Raw genomic sequence first — 22,456 nt, 5'->3', positions numbered from 1 at the left:
ATGGTAAGAGAGAAGCTCGGTCCCAGCCCCAGTCCCAGCTGCAGCCCCAGGGTAGTGGCTGCTTCAGGAGTTCTCAACCCACAGATGGAGGGGGGAATCAAGCAGTTGATCAGAGGGGGATTGTACAAATCTTTTAGCTGGCACTGAGGCAGGATTCTCTTGCTTTGCCGGTGCTTGGATCTGGGTCACAGTTCTTGGTGGAGGTCCTGGGGTGAGGAGGAGTGTTGGTGTGGTGGAGCCCGTGGTGGCAGTGGAGAGGGAATCCCCCTCACAGTTCCAAGGCAGAAAAGAGTGCTTTTAGTCTCTCATAGACCACAGCACAGGCCAGTAAAGGAGTAAAACCTCACCTTTAATCATACCACCTTGGAAGAACTGAAAATTTAGAGGTCCCTAGAAGTATCTCTTAAAACAGCTGCACAAAACCCCTGAAGCTTGGGACACTACATTCTCCACACTGGAAGCAGGCCCTTACTTTAACAAAGAGTTTAAATGTCAAATAACTGGCTGGGATCATGAGTAAACACCACAAAAAGAGTCAGACCACAGAATCTTACTTTGGTTACAAAGAAGATAAAAACACACAACCAGAAGAAGACAACAAAGTCAAAGCTCCTATATCCAAAGCCTCCAAGAAAGATATGAATCAGTCCCAGGCCATGGAAGAGCTCAAAAAGGATTCTGAGAAGCAAGTAAGAGAAGCAGAGGAAAAACTGGGAAGAGAAATGAGAGTGATGCAAGAAAATCATGAAAAACTAGTTAACAGTTTGCTAAAGGAGCCTCAAAAAAAAATACTGAAGAAAATAACACCTTAAAGAATAGCCTAACCCAAATGGCAAAAGAGATTCAAAAAGCCAATGAAGAGAAGAATGCTTTCAAAAGCAGAATTGGCCAAATGGAAAAGGAAGTCCAAAAACTTACTGAAAAAATACTTTCTTAAAAATTAGAATGGAGCAATTAGAAGCTAGTGACTTTATGAGAAATCAAGACACTGTAAAACAAATTCAAAAGAATGAAAAAATATAAGACAATGTGAAATATCTCATTGGAAAAACAACTGACCTGGAGAATAGATCCAGGAGAGATAATTTTAAAATTATTGGACTATCTGAAAGCCATGATCAAAAAAAGAGCCTAGACATCATATTTCAAAAAATTATCAAGGAAAACTATCCTGATATTCTAGAACCAGAGGGTAAAATAGAAATGGAAAGAATCTGCCAATCACCTCTTGAAAGAAATCCCCAAAGGAATATCCCTAGGAATATTATAACCAAATTCCAGAATTCCCAAGTCAAGGAGAAAATATTGTAAGCAGCCAGAAAGAAACAATTCAAGTATTGTGGAAACACAATCAAGATAACACAAGATTTAGCAACTTCTACATTAAGGGACCAGAAGGCTTGGAATATAATATTCCAGAGGTCAAAGGAGATAGGATTACAGCCAAGAATCACTTACCCAGAAAAACTGAGTATAATCCTTCAGGAGAAAAAATTGACATTCAATGAAATAGAGGACTTTCAAGCATTCTTGATGAAAAGACCTGCACTGAATAGAAAATCTGACTTTCAAATACAAGACTCAAGAGAAGCATGAAAAGGTAAACAGGAAAGAGAAATCATAAGGAACTTATTAAAGTTGAACTGTTTACATTCCTACATGGAAAGATGATATTTGTAACTTATGAGACCTTTGTCAGTATTAGGGTAGTTGGTGGGGAAAAAATATATGGACAGACAGATAGATAGATAGATACATGGCACAGGGTGAGTTGAAGATGAAGGGGTGATATCTAAAAAATCAAATTAAGGTGTGGGAGAGGATTATACTAGGAGAAGGAGAAAAGAAGAAGTAGAATGGGGTAAATTATCTCACATAAAACAGACAAGAAAAAGCTTTTACAGTGGAGGGAAGTGGGGGAAGGTGAGAGGGAATGAGTGAACCTTATTCTCATCAGATTTGGCTTAAGGAGGGAATAATATATACATTCAGTTGAGTATGGAAATCTATCCCCTACAGGAAAATATGGGGTAAGGGGAGAAGAGAGGGGGGGATGATAGAAGGGAGGAAAGATTGGGGGAGGGGTGATCAGAAGCAACACTTCTGAGGAGAGACAGGGTCAAAAGACAGAATAGAATAAATGGGGGGGTGGGATAGGATGAAAAGAAATATACTTAGTTTTTCACAACATGACTACTATGGAAGTGTTTTGCATGACTACACATCTACAACCTGTATCAAGTTGCTTGCCATCTCAATGAGGGTGGGTGTGGAGGGTGGAAGGGAGAGAATTTGGAACTCAAAGCATTAAAAACAAATGTTAAAAACTGTTTCTACATGCAACTGAGAAATAAGATATACAGGCAATAAGGTATAGAAATCTATCCTGCCCTACAGTAAAATAGAAGGGGAAGGGGATAAAACAAGGGAGGGAGGTGATAGAAGGGTTGGCAGATTAGGGAAGGCGTATTCAGAATGCATGCTGTCTTTGGGTGGGAGGAGGGGCAAGATAGGGAGAAAATTTGGAACTCAAAATCTTGTGGAAATGAATGTTGAAAGCTAAAAACTAATTAATTAATTAATAAAAAAGAAAGAAACAAGTTTTTAAAAAGAGGCAATAATTAGTTTTATTTCAACTTTGTATAAAGGATGCCTTATCCTCTGCTATTTGACACTATCAGATTCCTGTGGCAGAAGAAGATAAGGAAAAGACAGCTTTTGTCTACCTAATAGAATTCTACCAACTATAGCACATGTCCTCAAGAGATTTCTGGGGTCCTTGTCACTTTTTCAACTGTTGGTCAGTAGTATGATTTTATGCAGTGATAGGAAGTTCTTGGAGATGGTGGTGTATCTCACCAGATTTTGGAAATATTTCAGTCAAGTAGAAACATGGCTGAAAGTGTGAAATCAACTAGAAGCCACTGGTCTAAAGCCATTGTTTAAAAAAGGCTAAAGTGTCCAGAGCATCTATCAAGTACATAGGTTGCATAATGTCTCCATAAATAATAATGACCCCCATGTCTTTTGAGCATGAAAGTTTAGGATTCCATGGCTGCTACCAAAAATTCATGAAGAAATATGACGTAATTTCTAAGCCTAGCAATGATCTATCTCACTTTTCAGCATATGGACAAGGGTAGCTTGCTAGATGGCAGAGAACAGGACATAGAATCAGGAAGATCTAAATTCAAATCCTGCCTCAGACACTTAACTAGTTATATGACCCTGAGCAAGTCACTTAATTTCTCTCAGCTTCTGAATGGGGATAATAACAGCATCTACTCTACAGAGCTGTTATGAGGATCAAATGAGTTGATTTATTACATACGTGTATATATATGTACTCTGCAAAAACTTTAAAGCACCATATAAATGCTATTATTAATAATAATAATAACTGGAAACAAGAACAAAAAGAAACAATCAGACATCCACCCTCTGATACCCTTTGGAGATCACTGGGGCAAGTAACATGAGATCTCCAAAGACTTGGTCAGCTGCATTACATGGGCACCAGGGTTTGCTGATCCAAATAAATCCTTTGTGTTACCCACTAATGCCAACCAATAGCACTCAGTAATAATTTTATAAAAGGGTCTGACAGCTACCAGAGACCTCTTGCATTACCAGCAGAGGACTCACTGACAATGACTCTCACTATCCCAACACAAATTCGTGTCTTGAACTTCAAAGTGAACCGTCACTGATTCTTTTGAACACTGTGTATATTGAGCTTGATTTTAAGTTTGGATGGGCAGCAAGATATCTGTGTTTTTTGACAAGCACTATTTCATGCTATCAATTAGAGATGGGTAGTGGCCCCAGGCAACTACAAACTAAGCACATTATTAGTGGACAGGGAGAATTAATGTGAGTGTAGATGCAGCACTCTATCCTGCAATGCCCTGTGTATCCAAAACCATAGTGATAACAAGGGATGTGATATACAGGGAGACAAGCCACCAGCAAAATCTGACTAAAATATAATAAAAACTATGAAAGTGAGGCTGAGATCCTGAAATTCCCACCTGAGAGTTTGCCATGAGTGGGTGTAAATTTTGTACCAATTCTCCTTCCTCATTCATCCCAGGATGACTGGTGACAGGATCACCTGCATCATGAAGAACTATAAGAAAGGGATACAGGGCAAGAAATGGGAGAGTGGCCCTCAGGGACAAAAGATGTTGAGACCAGAGAAGAAGAAGAAGTCATAGATATGCAAGAGACCTATTATTAGGCCTATTGTTAATACTGTTATTCAATTGTGTCTTACTCTCCATGAATCCATTTTTGAGGTTTTCTTAGCAGAGTTACTGGAGTAGTTTGCCATTTCCTTCTCCAGCTCATTTTACAAATGAGGACACTGAGGCAAACAGGGTTAAGTGACTTACACAGTGTCACACAGCTAGTAAGCATCAGGCTGAATTTGAACTCATGAAGATGTTTTCCTGATTCCAAGTTCAGTGTTCTATCCATTGTGCCACCTAGCTTCCCCATTATTAATATTAGGTCTATTATTAATATTCTTAACTATATCAGTGTTACAATGGATAGATTGCCAGGCCTGGAGTCAGGAAGACCTGATTTCAAATCTGGCCTCAAACACTTACTAGCTGCGTGATCCTTGGCAAGTCACTTAACCCTATTTGCCTCAGTTTCTTCATCTATAAATTGAGTTAGAGCAGGACGCAGCCAACAACTCCAGTATCTTTGCCAACAAAACTCCAAATGGGGTAACCAAGAATCAGACATGACTGAAAGATTGAACAACAACAACAACAATTATATTAGATCCAACAAGAGGTACAAGAAACCAGTGGATGCTGGACCCAAAGCCTTCTGTTCTGTGGCCATGAAAATGCTATAAGATCATCTTGGACATTTGGGTCAAGAAAGAAATACCAGATGGTAACAGATGTGGGAAGTGTGAAACTTATTCTTGATTTCATAGTAGAGTGCTATTGATTAGGACTTCTTATTTGGGGAGTACAAGTAGTGGTGACCATTGGAGCATGTGGATAGACATTCTTACTGGAAAGAGATAGGAAGGGATTAAGCAACATGCTGGTGGTGACAGATCACTTCATAAAGTATGTGCAGGTATTCCTAAAAAAGTAATCAGAAAGCCATTGTGATTGCCAAGGGATGGTGGAAGAAGTTGAGTTGGCTGATGACCCTCTATAAAGTAAGAAAAGAATGTTCAATATGAGCATGTGCTGACTTAATAAGGAACATTCTAGTCAAAGGTTTGGGAATTGAGGTTGTGGTGGGGTTTAGTATAGATATGTGATTTTGTGAGTGTAGGGAACTTCCTGGCAATTAAATTCCATCTGCCAATGCAAATCAGCAAGAGTCTTAGAGAATTGGATAGAGTACAAAGGGGTTAAGTGGATTATCCAAAATCACCTGGCCAGTGTCAGAGATGCTGTTGTTTGTCCTTTGTTCTTAAAGAAAACCAATGACATCATGAGGGTGATATCTTGACTTGCAAGTGACTTGGATTTAAGTGAGGCAGAACTGTGCAAAGTCATCAGCTTCACTCTCTCCTCCAGAGTCCAGTGGCAAGACATAGGTTAGGACAATTGGCAATGGTTCTGGATGCAGTGGGAGACCTTGGCCTTTTTAAGCTAAAATCTTTCTCAGGTCTCAGTTTGTCAACACCCATTCAGTAATTAAAGGCTAGGTAAGAATTGAGGCAAAAGTTGACCCAATTTGCTTTCAGGAAAGAATCATTCTGGGAGGGGAAGACCCTCTGAGCTTCCAGGCCAGAACAAACAATTGCTTTTTACACTCACTCTGAGCCATCAAAACCCAAACAATAAGCAAGTGAGGCTTGGGCTGGGACCTATCTTTGACCAATCCGTGAGAGCCAGAGTGAGTTGGGTTAAAAGGCATAGTCAAATAGATCCATTTGAATCTCAATGGGCCTTATCAAAGTCTGGTTTTTTCAGAACTACATTTCAAGAAATCATAAATGAAACCTACATGAGACAAAAGAGTTAATTGTCCCAGTTTAAAAAAAAAAAGATAGAATAAATAAGTAGGGAAGAAAAAAAATTGAGCCCCAAACCCTGGGAGGAGGAGGAAGAGGAGGAGGAGAGAATAGTAGCATTGCCCAACTGGAAGTGGCTGGTTGAGTGTGTTGCGGGGTGGGGGGAGGGGGGGGCAGGAGGAGGGGAGGCGGGGAGAACACCTACTACTCACACATTTGGATACAGCATTAAGGGGTTAAGTGGATTATCCAGGGTCACCAGGCCAGTGTGTGTCAGAGATGGGAGTCTTCCCAAGTCAACACCAACTTTCTACCCACTCCCCCATGCTGACTCTCAAGAATTAACTTCTTCATTACCTAAAATAAGCTGCAGAAACTCCACAGAATGTTGATTCAGTGTTCATAAATGACTCCTTAGGAAGTGAGGAGGCAGGTTTTGCCATATTTCATCTTAGGTTCATTTACTTCTCTCTTTTTTTTTTCCCTTCCAGAAAAGGAATATGCTCTTGTTTTTCACGAGAACAGATCCCAAAATCTGAAATAGTTTTAGCAAGAAATGTATTAGGTCATTTGGCAGAGGAAAGCAAGCCAGAGAGGAGGTGTGGCTCCCTCTCCCCAGGCTCTGAAAGGTTTACATTATATAGGATTTAGACAAGAGTCACTGCACAAGAAAGGTACACAGTTAAGCAGTTTCGCCAAGAGAATGACTTCAAACCAAGGTAGATCAAGATAGGTATGAATAGCTATAAACATTCAATAAAATTTTGGCAAAGCCAAAACACAAGGGAACCCAAAAACAAGTTTGGGTGGACCCAAACTAGAAAACTTTGGGTGGATCTATGACCTAGGAGAAGCCAAAATGCCTTATAGACATCTCCAGCATTCCTAGAGAGTTACAGAGGTCAGGCAAAATTCTGGATTCGGACAACCTTTAATTACATAGGGCTGGATTTAAACAGCATAATAATTTCTCCTGAACAATGTTATAAATCATTTTTCCTACATTCTTCAAAAGCAAAAAGATTTTATTCCTGGTACTGATTGTACTAACTATATTGGTAATAATTAATGAATATTCTTACAGATAACAGAAACAATGATGCATCCAAGCATTTTTACCTCTGATTGATTTTTAAAAGCTATTTTATGGGCTTAAAGAAATTTATGGATACACACATTAATTTCAGGGGTGGGGGGAACTAAACCTGTGATTTTACTGGTACAAGAAACTCTTGCAAGGAAACTTCTTTTATCCTTCCTCAGAATTTACTAGCTGTGCAATTCTGGACAAGTCATTTAACATCCCCGTTTCTTATTTTCATCAGCTGTGAAATGAGGGCTTGGATTCCATGGCCTCCACGGTTCCTTCCAGTTCTAAATCTGTGATAATGCAGGTCTGTGCCTGCTCTTACAGTCTTAGTTGCCTGGGAAAATGAGACATTTAGTAATTTGCCCAGTGTGTCAGAAGTGGGAGTTAATTTGAGATCTTGCTGATGATTCTAAGGTTCTCTCTCTCTCTCTGTTTCTCTCTCTGTCTCTCTCTATGTCTCTATCCATCTGTCTTTCTATATCTATCTCTCTCTGACTCTCAAATAATGATAAAATGAGGAACTATCTCTTGCTTGGACCCCAGCCCCACCTTTGTCCCTAACCTAAACAAAATTCAAAGTAACATTTCATAACAGTATACATGACTTGAAAACTAAGTGGCAATTAAAAAAATTTTCCCCTTCTCCTTGCATCTACTTCTCCTTACTTTTTTTTTTTTTGGTAAACATATTTGTGTAGTTAGAAAACGCTACTATGTTGAGATAGACATCATCTCCTTTGAGAATCTGCCTCAAGGCTCTACTCAAAAGTTTTGCTTTCCACAAGTGCTGCATTTAGGTAGAGAATCTTTGCTTGTTGTTTTGAATCCCAAGTTCCAAACAATGCTGAATGCATTTATTTTGGGCTTGTGCCTCAAAAGATGGTGGGGAAATTATCTAGATTTAAAGCTGAAAAGAACTTTAGAGAATATCTAGTTCAGTCCCCTCATTTTGAGGTAGTGAGTTGACCCAGTGGATAGTGCACTGGACTGGGAGTCAGGAAAACCTGAGTTCAAATCCTGCATCAGACACTTACTAACTTTGTGATTCTGGCCAAATCACTTAACTTCTCTGTCTCTCAGTTTTTGAGAAAGTTGGATTAAATAACCTGCAAGCTCCCGTACAGCTGTAAATACATTATCCTATAATTTTGTAGGTGAAAGAACTGGAAGCCTAGAAAGAGAATAATTTGCCCAAAATCATATGCCTACTAAGTGACAGAGCCTGCACTTGACATCAGCTCCTCTGACTCCAAAGCCTGTGTTCCTTCCATTACACCACAATCACGGACAACCAAGAAACAAGACCAAGTCAAAGTCTTGTCAAATAAAAGTCTTGTTGAAGTCAAGATTTTTAAGGGACTTGGAAAAGGACCTTTTCTTTGGGTTTATATTTTTTGTTTTGTTTTGTTTAGGTCTGCATTTAGTTTAAGCTCAGCTGTGTGGTAGAGGGTATGACTATGATACTTGAAAATATATGACCATATACTAGCCACTTAATTCATGCTTATTGACTGACTGACTACAGTTATGGTGGTGCCAGTCTTTCATTTACCTCTCAATATAAGTGACAGCATCCCAAACCACATTTCTAAGAATACATTTAGCAAACCCCCACACCAAGATCTGCTCAAAGTTCTGACCTGAAATAGACACGTCACTGCCATGCCATGTCCAATGACAGATATGGGGCTTAGTTCCCTTGATATTATCTTGCAAGATCTTCCAGGGTCATTTGGCATCAACTTGCCAGAACTCTTTGCCTCCTTTGTCTTGGCCAGACACAGGTAACACTTACAATCCTGATGACTACTAAAATGGCCAATTCCCCATCATTTTAAATCAATTGGATGGTATTCTTGTATATATAATATGTGTGTATATGTATATATACATATATATATGCATATATATACATATATATCTTTCAGAGAGGTATCATCATTGATGTATGAATGGAAAAGGAGATGACCAGCCATGTTTTGAGAATGAGAGATAGTTTATCACTCAGCCTGTATTCCCCAATGACACCCACTCACCATGAGAAGTTCTAGAGAAAAGTCCCTGGCATACTGTGCAGGAAGATTTATGAGATTAGAAGACATGGACAAAAGTTGCCATGGATTAGAAGATATTTGGTGAACTGTGTACTGTATCTCTGGAGAGAGTTACATTCATAACATTATAGAATCACTGAAGCATAAAAGCATCCACAAAGTTAATCAAAAAGAAGAGAAGAGAAAACAAAATTACCAAAATGAAAAAATGATAAGGGGAAAATCTCAACAAATGGCAAGGAAATAAAGAAAATTGGCAAAGACTATTGCACAGAGCTGTGAGCAAACAGAACTGATAATGGAAAGGAAATGGATAGATACATACAAAAATATGAGATACACTAAGTAAATAAGTGATGACAGGAAAAAAAAATTGACTAAGCCATCACTGAATTGCCATATAAAAAAAGCAGGGCCAGATACATTCAAAAGTGAATGCTATCAAATATATACAAAACAAACACTTGCTGTAAAACATTTTTAAAAATTAAATCAACACTGGATACTTTTTCACAAGACAAATATGGTTCTTATCCACAAACTAGGGAAGGCTAAGTCAAAGAAAGAGAACAGATGAATACAGTTGATGCAAGAATATTAAATGAAATAGGGCACTTCATAAAGATTATGAGGTCACATGGCATGGTGGATAAACTGTTGGACTTAGGAGGATTTCAAATGTTGTGTCTGATACTTGTCAATCAATCAATCAGCAAGTGTTTATTAAGCCTCAGACACAGGTGATGGGGACACAAGTACAGAGAATGAAGCAATCTATTTGCAAGGAGTTTGCATTCTAAAGGGGGGAAATAGCAAGGGCATATAAAAATCTGTACAGCATAAATATAAAATTAATAAATGGAATATATACCAAGGAATTAAATGTAGGGTAATGTGGGAGGGAGGGCACTAGCAATTACAGGGATCAGTAAAAGCTTCCTACAGAGGAGGATGTCAGAGCTGCATCTTGAAAGCTATCTAATAAATATATGCAAATCACTGAACATCGATTTCCTTGTCTGTAAAATGAACGTTATAAGAATACCAATATTAGACACCTCACATGATTATTATGGAGCTCATATGAGATAATGCATGTAAAAGAGGAGAGAGGCAGGTAGGTGATGAAATGAATAGAGTACCAGTCCTGGTGTCAAGTAGACCTGAAATCAAATGATACCTTGGACACTTATTACCTGTGTGACCCTGGGCAAATTACATCACTTCTTTATGCCTCAATTTCCTCAACTGCGAAATGAGGGTAATAGCACCTACTTCCCAAGATTATTGTGAGGATCAAATGAGATTATATTTTTAATGTGCTTAGTACAGTGTCTGGCACATTGTACATGCTTAATAAATACTTGTTTCCTTCCTTCTTTAAGGGCTTTACCAATGTTAAAAGTGTTATATAAATACCATTTACTTTTTATTATTTGTCCTAGGAATTAAGATGTGTTTAGGAAAACAATTAATATGATAAAACACTAAAGGAATAATAACATGATTATGGTGATAGAGGGAGAAAAATACTATACTTATTTACATAAAAAATACTAAGAAGCATGGAAAAGAAAGGATTTTCTCTTTATACAATAAACAGTATTGACCTGAACACAAAAGACAGAATTATCAGTACTGGAGAAATATTAGACATTTTCTGACCAAAAGATAGACTAAGACAAGACTGCCTAGTCCCACCATTACATTTTAACATAGTCTGAGAAATGCTAGCAAGAGCAATGAGACAAGGAAAAGAAATTAAAGCAATAAACATTGGTGAAGAAAAAACTAAAATACGTATATTTATAGATGATTTGACAGTTTATTTAGAAACCCAGAAAAATCAACCAAAATTAATAAAGACAATGAATAGCTTCAGCAAAATAGCAGGATATAAGAAAAACTCAGAAATATTGTTAGCATTGCTGTACGTCACTAGCAAGAACCAGAAAAAAAATTATAGAGAGATGCTATTTAAAATTAAAACAACTACAAAATGCACTAAATATTGCACAAATAACCTGCCCAGACCCAAAGGACTTATATTAAGACAATTATAAAACTTTCTCGGGATGTAATTCAGTTCAGAAATTTAGGAAACTAAATTCAGCACATACTAAGTGCTTAGGTGTTCGGAATATAAAGACAAAAACAAAACAGTCCCTGCCCTCCAGAAACTTATATTCTACTGAGGAAATACAACATGTACACAACTCAAGGCAAAGTAAAGAAGCAGAGAATATTGGAAATCAATCAGGGTGATGGATATGTACTAGGGGCAGGCCTGAAGCCAGCTCCTAGATCAAACCAGTTTCAGATTTGATAATGGGACAAAATGAGATATTCCTAAATCTCTAAACAACTAACAAAAGGAGGTTTCCTGTGTCCTAATACAGTAAGGCTATGTAAAAGTATATAGTGGCATTAGCAGCACCCCTCATCTCTATGTGATCAATGTGGAAGGATATGATGACTTCTGTAACCAAGTGGGAGAAGTCCCAGTTCCCTGGGTGAACCTTCTTACAGTCTTAGGTGCCCTGGAAGGAGGTGGAAAAAGAATGAACATTTATATAGTGCCTACTATATGCCAGGGAGTATGCTAAGCATTACAAATTATAAATAAGCATATTTATATATGATCATATATAAGCAATTTTAAAGCATAACATTATAAATATCATTCCATTTGTTCCTTACAATAACCCCACGAGGTGAGTGCTGTTACTATTCTCATTTTATAGTTGGGGAAACTGAGGCAAACAGAGGTTAAGTGAATTGCCTAGGGTTTGGTAACTAATAAGTGTCGGAAGCCAAATTTGAACTCAGGTCTTCCTGACTCCAGGCCTATCACAGTCAGGGATCAAAGAAGCATCCTTGTTGCCTTTTAGGAAAAACTAATACCTGTTGTGGGGACACAGAAAAACCGGTCCTCTCATAATGTGAGGGAAAGCTTCATGGAGGAGACAGCACTTAAGCCGAGCCTCAAAGGAAGATAATGTTCAGAAGAGCAGAGATAAGGACAGAGTCCATTACAGGCATTTTAGAAACATCAGGGAGAGCACACATCTATTTACCAAAGCTCACCAAGCTGCTCTTAATTAATCTAGCCCAGCACATGTGGCTTCCAGCCTGCAGGTTCCCCACCCCAGGTCTGGCACATATCTCTCCAGCCCACCCCCGCATATAGTAGATACTTAGATAATTCAGTGAATTCATGATCATTACTCACACTACTAAGGGCACTAATACTAATTGCAACCCATTCAATCCCATTACCTGTGGGATTCTTGTCCTTTCATTCATCAGTCAATTAACAATAATTTCTTATTTCTTATAATCTTCCTATTGGAGGATTGGAGAAGGGAACAATGAAATTCTCCCTGGCCCCCCTTTATAGAGGGTTCAGACTTTTCCAATTAACTTCATTTACTATCAGCTACTTTGCTTAGTTTCCACTCCAGAAACATTATGCACCCCCATCCCCATTCCCCTCCCCCTATCTGATGGTGCCACCTTTCTCTCACTTTGTAGCTTCTTTTTGTGAATTGTCTTCCCGCATTAGATAACAAACTCCTTGGGGACAGGGACTGTCTTTCTTTTTCTTATTTGTAGCTACAGTGCTTAGCACAGTGCTTGGCACTTTTAATAAATGTGTGTTGGTTATTAAGCACTTAATTATGTGCCTGGCACTGTGATAAGTATCTGAAACATAAAGGTAGAAAAAACAGATCCTGCCCTTAAGGAGCCTACACATATATTAAAAAAAATTAGGCATACACATGATGCACACAGAGCAATTGGAAAAAACAAAAGCTCTAGCATCTGGGAGGTAGGGAGCTGGAAAAAGTCACCTACTGAAGGTGGGATTTGAGATGAATCACAAAGGAAGCCAGGGATCCTAAGAGGCAGAAATGCAATGGAGAGCATTCTAGGCATGAAGAATAGCCAGTGCAAGAGCCCAGAGATGGGAGATGGAGCACTGTCAGTTAGGAACAGCAAGTAGTCCAATGTAGCTAGATTGTAGAATAAGTGGAGAGGGAGTAAAGTATAAGAAAACTGGAAAGGTAGGTTGTGAAGAGTTTTAAACTCCAAAGGACTTTATATTTGATCACAGAGGTAATCCTCCATAGAGAATATATGCCAAGCACTAGAAGCCTTCTATCTTCTATGGTTGCCAAGGCACAACAATCCAGATGCCCATCTGTTATTCTTCATTCCACCCCTGACCCACCTCTTTTTTCCCAGACATACATATCCTGTAAATCTTTTATAAAAGATCTCGTATGCAAGTCATCATTGATAAGCCACACAGCCTGCTCACATTCACCACATATCTTTCCATTGCCCTTTTGGTCACCTGAGGTCATAATTCTTCTGAGACCATGGTGTTCCATGATTCCCACTCTTATAGTATCACCGAGAAAATTTACCATGGAAACACACTATAAGGTGGTTAAATACAATAGCATCATTTTCATCCTAGCTCCTAACTTCTATAAGAATAAATTAGTTTTCTATGTTTCCCAGATATCTAAATATCTACTTGGAGTCTTTCCTTTTCTCTTCAGAGCACTATTTCACAGTTAGCCACAATGTTATATTTTATATCATGGTAGATAATTCCTCTAGGATGCTTTGGATAAAACTGGGTCCTCTTCATACATTCAAAGTATTTGAAATTCCTGGAGAGAGGAGATGGCAAGACATTAGCATGATATGCATGAAGACCACTGGGTGACACATTGTGAAGCATGTTGAGTAGAAAGATGACTTTCTTTTCTGCATGCATGTAGATCAGGTCTTTGGGAATGAATTTGGGGTGGAGTCATTGAGTGACTCAATAACTCAGCTCCGCTCAAGGTGGATATCATTTGTTCATCATAAAATATCATTACTAACAATTAGAGTTAACCAAAAGTGGAATGAGCTGCCTCTGGGGGCAATGGGTGGTCATTGGTGATCTTCAAGCAGAGCCTAGACAACCACTTAGAGCCGTTATTAAATAAGGGATTCTTTCATAACTAGATAATGTCTAGGAAGTCAATTTCTGAGGTTCCTTCTAGCTTTTAGATTTTATTTTTAAATCTATGTATAATTTTTCATATCTATAAGGAAGTCAGCAATGTGAAAATAATTATAGGAATGGAGTCCAATGATCACCAGCTCCATTCTCCCCTTTGTATTGCGAAATTAAAATCGTGAATAATTTGGGAAGATTTGACCCTCTGCTACTGGGCTTCTTTGATAAGCTGATATTGCCATTTACTGCTGGGTTTGACTGAACTAGTGCCATCTTGAAAAGCTGTTTTTGGTTAATCGAAGTTATCTTCTACCTCAAAGATACTGTTTTCTGTTCTTTTGCAAGACTGTACATACCTGTAGGTGCTTTCAGTTCTTTTATAAGAGAAATATAAATAATTTCATTTATGAAAGGTTGCTTCTTTCTGTGGCATACATCCCCTTTGATGTGGGAAGTTTCTATTACCATGAAGCCATTTTTTGGTGAGATTCCCTTAAGATTCTGAAACTCACAAAGGAGTGCTTTCTAGGAATTCTTCGGGACAAGGGAAGTAACTATGAAAATGTGAGGCATGAAGAAACAAATATTTCCTACTCAACACACATAGTAAAATCTTATCCTTAGAATACTGTTGTTATTATAGATTAAAAAACTCTTCTGATATTTAGGTTGTCAAAATGGCTTGGCAAAAATTTATACTGACTGCTTAGAATTAATCTCTAATTCTTATGAAGGCTCTTAGAGGGTAGATAGAGTCCTTAAATTGCTAAATTGAAGAAAGTGTTTTATTCTAATAGCTGATGGAAATAGATCTTTCAAAAATTGATGACATTTTTATACACAGATAACATATTCATTAAAAGTTCATTCTAAGAAATACAAACAAAATTAGGTTGTATGTGCTTGTTTATTTCTCTCAATATGGGCAGACATGCATGAGAGTCACTTGGAAATGAGCAGCACTTCAGCTGCATAGATTATATACCCATAAAGCAAGAGAGTGCTCCCACCCCCATACCTTTCCTTCCCTTCCTCATGATGCCTGTATCAGCCAAAATTATAATTTCCACAGAACAAGACGGCACTTTTAGAATGTCATAAAATAAGAGTGTCAAAGTAATGTCTTAACAAGATCATGCCATAAAACTATAAGAGAAATATCATTAATCAAGATAGTGTCTGGTTCAAGGTGCCTGATCTTTATCAGTCATAAACTGGAGAATGCTCCCAGTCAGCTTGATTTTTGAGTTCACTCATAGAGTATGCAAAAGATTATGGTATGTTAACTCAGAGAGGGTCAAAATGTCTTTTTCTGATTTGACCAATCCAGGCCATTCCACACTTTTTCAGGTGATGGGGGGCTCAAGCTGGTTCCACAGGGGAGAAAATACTATTAATAAACCATGACTTCCCTAAAAATCAAACTCTGCCTTTTTGTGATCTTGAAATTTGTCATTTGAAATATGATGAATAAGAACAAATCCAAAGACTGAATAGTTATATTCATACTCCTGTTTAGATTGAAGGAACTAGTCATATTTAGCCTGAAGAAGAGAACATTTAAAGGGTATATGTAGCAGTCTTCATGTATGTGGAAGAGGCATTTGACTTGCTGTTCTGGACCCCAGAAAGCAGAGTCAAATTTAGACTCAATAAAGGAAATTTTACTAACTATTAGAGTTAACCAAAAATCGAATGAGTCACCTCTGGGGGCAATGGGTGGTCATTGGTGGTCTTCAAGCAGAGCCTAGACAACCACTTAGTGCCATTATTAAATAAGGGATTCTTTCATAACTAGATAATGTCCAGGAAGTCAATCCCTTCTAGCTTTTAGATTTTATTTTTAAATCTATGTATAATTTTTCATATCTATAAGGAAGTCAGCAATGTGAGAATAGCTATAGGAGTGGAGGTCAAAGATCACCAGCTCCGTTATCTCCTTTGTATTGCAAAATTAAAATCGTGAATAATTTGGGAAGATTTGACCCTCTGCTACTGGGCTTCTTTGATAAGCTGATATTGCCATTTGCTGCTGGATTTGACTGAACTAGTGCCATTTTGAAAAGCTGTTTTTGGTTAATCGAAGTTATCTTCTACCTCAAAGGTAGAGTTTTCTGTTCTTTTGCAAGACTGTACATACCTGGGGGCACTTTCAGTTCTTTTGTTAACCAGGCTTACAACTACACTCAACCAGCACAGTAGAGGCCCTCAGAAGTCCTTCTTTTTAACAGTCTTATCTCCTCATAGCAGTAACTCACCTAGGTCTACTTGATAGTTTGGTCTGTATGAGTAAATTCCTTTCAGATTCTATCAAGTCCCTGGCAGCTAACACAAGGGTCATACAAATTGCCCTGGAGTTTTACCTAGCCACAGTGGAATGCTGCTTTGTCTTTTTCTTCAGAAAGCTAGAGTCCTGATATCTAATGATAAAACTACTTATATAGTACTTTAGAGTTTCAGAATGCACTCATATACAGTAATTTTATCCTCACAACAACCCTGGGAAGGTGATAGAATAAATATTATTACATCCATTTTGTAGTTGTTGCTGTTCAGTCATTTCAGCTGTGTCTGACTCTTTGTGACCCCATTCGAGGTTTTCTTGGCAAAGATATTGGAGTAGTTTACCATTTCTTTCTCCAGCTCATTTTACAGATGAAGGAATTGAGGTAAATAGGGTTAAGTGACTTGCCCTGGGTCACACAACTACTAAGTGTTCAAGGCCAGATTTGAACTCACAAAGATGAGTCTTTCTGACTCCAAGCCAAGCACTCTATCCACCTTGCCACCTAGCTGCCTTTATATTTATAGCTTTATCTATACACACATATAGATATATATTTATAATAAATTTTACTGATATAAAGGACATGTACCATACAATTTACAAATAATAATAAAATATGTATAAACTTTATTGTAAACCATATAACTCACAGAATGCTTTTCTTGTTTTTTGCTGAACTCTTGTACCATGTTAACCCACTGTTGCAATTCAACCAAGATTTGATAAATGAAATTGCACCCTAATCTGCTAACTCTTTTCCCAAAAAATTCATTGTCATTAAATCTTACAAATTATATACATTAAACTGAAACCACTTTCAGTTTCAGCTCTACTGATGATAATAGTCCTAACTGTGTTTTTAGATTTTTGTATAGTTGCAAGGATAAAAACATTGCTGGATTCTACATTGTTATCTACCAAATGCTGAAAATTTCATATTTTAACATTTCACTTCAATAATATAATTTTTTACCAGCTATCCATAAGACCAAGTAGATGGCTCTAATAAATCAAAATAATATTAAATGTTTTCATTATTGCTTCTATCTGATAAAAGACATCAGTTCATGGTTGAATTATATTGTAATATTCCCAGGAAAAGGATTAAATTTATTCTCTTTATTAAAAGAATAATCTGGGGGCTGCTAGGTGGCGCAGTGGATAGAGCACCAGCCCTGGATTCAGGAGGACCTGAGTTCAAATGCAACCTCAGACACATAACACTTACTAGCTGTGTGACCCTGGGCAAGTCACTTTACCCCATTGCCTAGCCAAAAAGAAAAGAAAAAGAAAATTCCTTAAACTTATCCGACAATCAAATTTTCAACTTAAGATTCATATTTTCCAGAACAAATCTTTAAATTTTCCAAAGCTCTTATGGTCTGTTTGATTAATTTTTGTACTTTCTGAAAATTAGTTGATCTTGACTGTAGTGCAGTTAAAAAAAAAAAGAAAATTCTTCAGGAATATCAATCATTAAAGCAAGGTTTTGCAAGAAATTAATGTTAATTCATCTCTTTGACACACTAGAATAAGAAAAACATGAAAAATGCATATATAGTAATATGAATGTACATGCCATACAACAGTAGCAGTTTGTAAACTATATCCAACCCCTCTTAGTCCCAGTGCTTGACCAATTTTAAAAATTTCAGGTTCTTTAGCAACATTTTCTAGCTGAGTTTAGTTTTTATTAAATTAGTAAGAAATGGAATAAATTTCATCCAGAAATATTTTAAATGATTAACATTTTATTTCAGATATTGAATTGTCAAGTGATAATTTCAATCAATGATTTAATAGTGCCAAATGATGATTTTAGGAAAATGTTCCAATAATCTCATAGCTACTCCAGACTCCCTTCCCTTAAGACAAAATGCAATTAAGTGCATTTTTAATATTTATTATTAAAGCCACATTTAAGGTAGACAATAATGTATTGAAAATACACTCTGCTGTGGTAGACAGCAATTCTTTTAAAGCAACAAATGACATTACTGGTACAGAAGCTGATGGAGCCACTTACTGACTGTATTTAACTACAGACTCACAAAATGCCTGAAAATGTAACCAGCTCAAGCCAGTACTGATGGGGTGCTTGGGTGCTTGTACTGGGACCCCAATTCCATGACCATGTTTCTCCCTAGCCTCGGAAACACTATCCCTGGCAGTTTCTCCCCAGCCCAAGGACACTGTGCCTAGCAATTACTCATGAGTGGGCCCCAGCAAGACCCTTATCTCTCTCCCTGGTGCAGTTAGAAACAGCACCTGAAGGAATTATTAGTTTGAACTGGCTTTGCACTGGGTCAAAAAGATACTCTTGCCCACTGGACTATCTATACTACCACCCTACCTCATTATCTGCATCCTGGACTCCTCATTATCTGTATTCTAGACCTAAAACTATGTAGGATGTAGACTACTACAAGATGTAGATAATGAGATAATAAATATGTAAAGACAATTTTTAATGTTCATTTTTCAAAAATTTTGAGTCTAAATTTTCTCCCTCCCCTCCCTAAGATGGTAAGTAATTTGACATAGGCTTTATACGTGCAATCATTACACAATGGTTTTTTTTTAATTAAATTGTCATTCAGTCATTTCAATGATATCTGACCCTTCATGACCCCATTTGGGGTTTTCTTGGCAAAGATACTGACTGGAGTGGTTTGCCATTTCATTCTGCAGCTCATTTGACAGATCAGGAAACTGAAGCAAACAGGGCTAAATGACTTGCCCAGGCTCACGCAGCTAGTAAGTGTGTGAGGCCAGATTTGAACTCAGAGAGAGTAGTCTTGCTGACTTCAGGCTGGCACTCTAACCACTGCACCACCTAGATGCCCAAAAACCAACTACAGGTTAAGATTCTACCACACCCTAGCAGAAATAGTTGTGCATATGAACAGACTCTGGGTGTGTTATCCTGCAACCCATGGCCTATTATGTACAAAGATAAATAACAAGCTCTGGTCTCATCCTCTCGAGGAGCTCACCATCCAGCAAAAAGCAGAAGAGACTATAAATTTCAGGAGTCTGGTCTTAGCCAGCCTTCTACTTTTCGAAGCCCTGGGTAATAGCAATAGGAAATTGCTTAGAGCAGCTGAAAACAACCAGGCTGAGGAAAAGTCCTCTCTCTTAAAAGACCCATGCTGTTCCATTTTGTCCCAATATGTTGGAACTAGCTCAATCAATAGATGTCATTCATGGCTCTCTCAGTGGGAGGATAGTCCAGTCTGAGAGCTGCTAAACTGAACACAAGTGCTAGTTACACTCACTTTCTGGTATTATTTTTCACTCTGCTCTCTTCTCTCTAGGCCCCAACATTGGATGTTTTTACACAAACCATGTGGAAGGAATCCAAATCATGCATAAGCCAAAGTCTATTGGCATTATCAGCTTTCACGCTTAAAGATAAATGATAGTTATAATCCACAAGGGACAGCCACAAAAAAAAAATAAAATAAGCACTGAATAATTATAATGATTAAGTTAAGCCCCGAAGAAGAGATTAGAAAACATATTTTTTTGTAAAAGTAGGAGACAGTGGGTATGGAACATTACATATATGGCCAGACTGTCAATATGTTGGTTGTTGGTTTTGTTCTGACTCTTTGTGACCCCATTTGGGATTTTCCTGGCAAAGAGACTGAAGCAGTTTACCATTTCCTTTTCCAGCTCATTTTACAGATGAGGAAACTGAGGCACACAGGGTTAAGTGATTTGTCCAGGGTCATACAGCTAATAAGTGTCAGATGCCAGATTTGAACTCAGGAAGATGAGTCTTCCTCTCCACTATGCCACCTAACTGCCCTGTAATATGTTGCTTAATTGCTTCTTTTTTCTCTCTTTTGTGAGGTGGGCTTTCTTGTAGCATGTCCAAATAACTTAACATGGAGGCACCCTGCTTCCTTGGATTCCTCTACCACATTGGAGAGAGTAGCCTCCTTCAATTGACTTTGCTATTGTTGTGGTTTGTTTAGTCATTTCAAATTAGTTCCAACTCTCCATGATTCCATTTGGGGTTTTCTTGGCAAAGATATTGGAGTAGCTTGTCATTTCCTCTCCAGCTCATTTTACAGATGAGGAAACTGAGGCAAATAGGGTTAAGTGACTTGCCCAGGATCACACAGCTACTAAGCATCTGAATTTGAGGCTGAATTTGAACTCAAGTCCTCCTGACTCCAGGGCCAGCATTTCATCCACTGCACCACTTAGCTGCCCTTAATTGACCACATAATGGGAATAGGCCATGTCTTTAAAACCGCCAGACTAAGACAATTTCACTCTCTTTCTCCTGTATGCTCTTTTCTGTTGTATCCAGAGAGTGAGAATTATACACAGTTCACACCCGGCAAGGGCACCATGAACTAAACAGGAAAGGGAGCATACTTTCCCCCTTCTCTTTTTATCCCATGGCTCTGATTAATGGGCCTGGGGTCTCTGCTTATTCTGTTTCATCCATCCTTCCCAGTTTGGGTACTGGCAGTAATCCCTACTGCATCCAGAATCAAGCCATGGCAACCTTGCAGGCAGGATTCTAGGAGGGAGGTTGCAGCCTTCCGGCTCAGCCGAGAGGCCTGAGAAGCCAAGATTCCTGGGACCTGAGCCCAAGCAGGGAGCTGGATCTGAAACCTGAAACATGTGATTCCAGATTAGTCAATTTTGTTCTGTTCTTTCCAGTCCCAAGATACTTCTCCTGGGAAGGGGGGAGGGGGGAAGAGGCAAAATGAGAATTAAGCAGCTCTGCTTTCTCCCCATTATCAGTTATCATGATCCTGCTCACTCCAAGCAACAGTCCAACCCCCTTTGTTGCTATCTTCTCTCCTTAGTTTAGACCTGAACCTTGAGATTAAATCCTTCTTTGCTAAGTAACACTTTGCTAGGTCAGTCAGATTAGCAGATACAGCCTTATTTAATAACATGTTGGGGGGTGGGGGTTTAATTCTCCAAAGAGAATCCTTTTCACTCTTTGCACATACTCATGAATGACCTAACAAAATATCTTTGTAATCATAGCATCAAAAATAGAAGTGGTGGATAGAGCACCGGCCATGAAGTCAGGAGGACCTGAGTTGAAGTCTGGCCTCAGACCAAACACTTTGACACTTACTAGCTGTGTGACCCTGGGCAAGTCACTTAACTCCAATTGCCTAAAAAAAAAAAGAAAAAAGAAATGGAAGTGAAGTTAGAAGCCATCTGGTTTAGTGCCTCAGCCCTTACAAATCAAGGAAACAGGTCCAGAAGAGAGACTGAGAAAGTTGCCCAAGGTTTCACTGCTGATCCAGACCTCCCCCTGCCCCTTGACTCCTAAGAACCCCCAAATATTAAAGGATATTCTTTCCCTCCTCTCCCATGTTGGACCATGCAAGAATGAGCTGAGGGAGCTGGCAAGTCCAGTTGTGGCACTTGGTTTGCCAAGTGTATTCACAATAAAATATTTTACCTCTTAGCTGTTGATAAACAAGAAATATCTCTGTTAGATAGTTAGTTAGCAGGGCCAACTTTTGTCCCAGCTCTTCTGACTCCATTGTATCACACTGCCTACTTGAGTTTACTATCTAGTAGGGGAGAAAAAGCATGGGTACAAATAATTATAATTCAAAGAAGAATATAATAAATGGCAGATCTGGGATTTGTTCCACGTCGCCTCTTATGATAACTTCTCCATAACTGTTATCATTCTCTTTCCAGTCAGACTCCATGAAATCATTGAATTCTGGGCCATAGACTGCCTTTTCTGAAAGGACATAGTATTCATAGGAATTCCATTTCACAAAACTCCATTTTGGAAGCAGGTAATAGAAATGTCCTGAAGTGATGAGTTTGGGCCGATCCCCTGATTGCCAAATAATGCCCTTTCAGAACAAATTGCCTTACAAGATTCTTCCAGCTACAAAGATGTTTTCCGTTTACCCAAGAGCTGAGAAGCAAAATATTTTACTGTGGACACACTCAGCAGACCAGTGCCACAAATGGACTTGCCAGCTCACTCAGCTCATTCCTA

General features: G+C 38.4%; 1 pseudogene; it reads left to right on the top strand.

Moving 5' to 3' along the window:
- LOC114046980 lies at nt 1-20,823 on the top strand (annotated as a pseudogene).
- The last annotated feature ends 1,633 nt before the right edge of the window (nt 20,824-22,456 follow it).

Source organism: Vombatus ursinus, unplaced genomic scaffold, assembly GCF_900497805.2.
Source record: "Vombatus ursinus unplaced genomic scaffold, bare-nosed wombat genome assembly UNPS02014786.1, whole genome shotgun sequence".
NCBI lineage: Eukaryota > Metazoa > Chordata > Mammalia > Diprotodontia > Vombatidae > Vombatus > Vombatus ursinus.
This window is presented reverse-complemented; position numbering and strand designations above follow the sequence as displayed.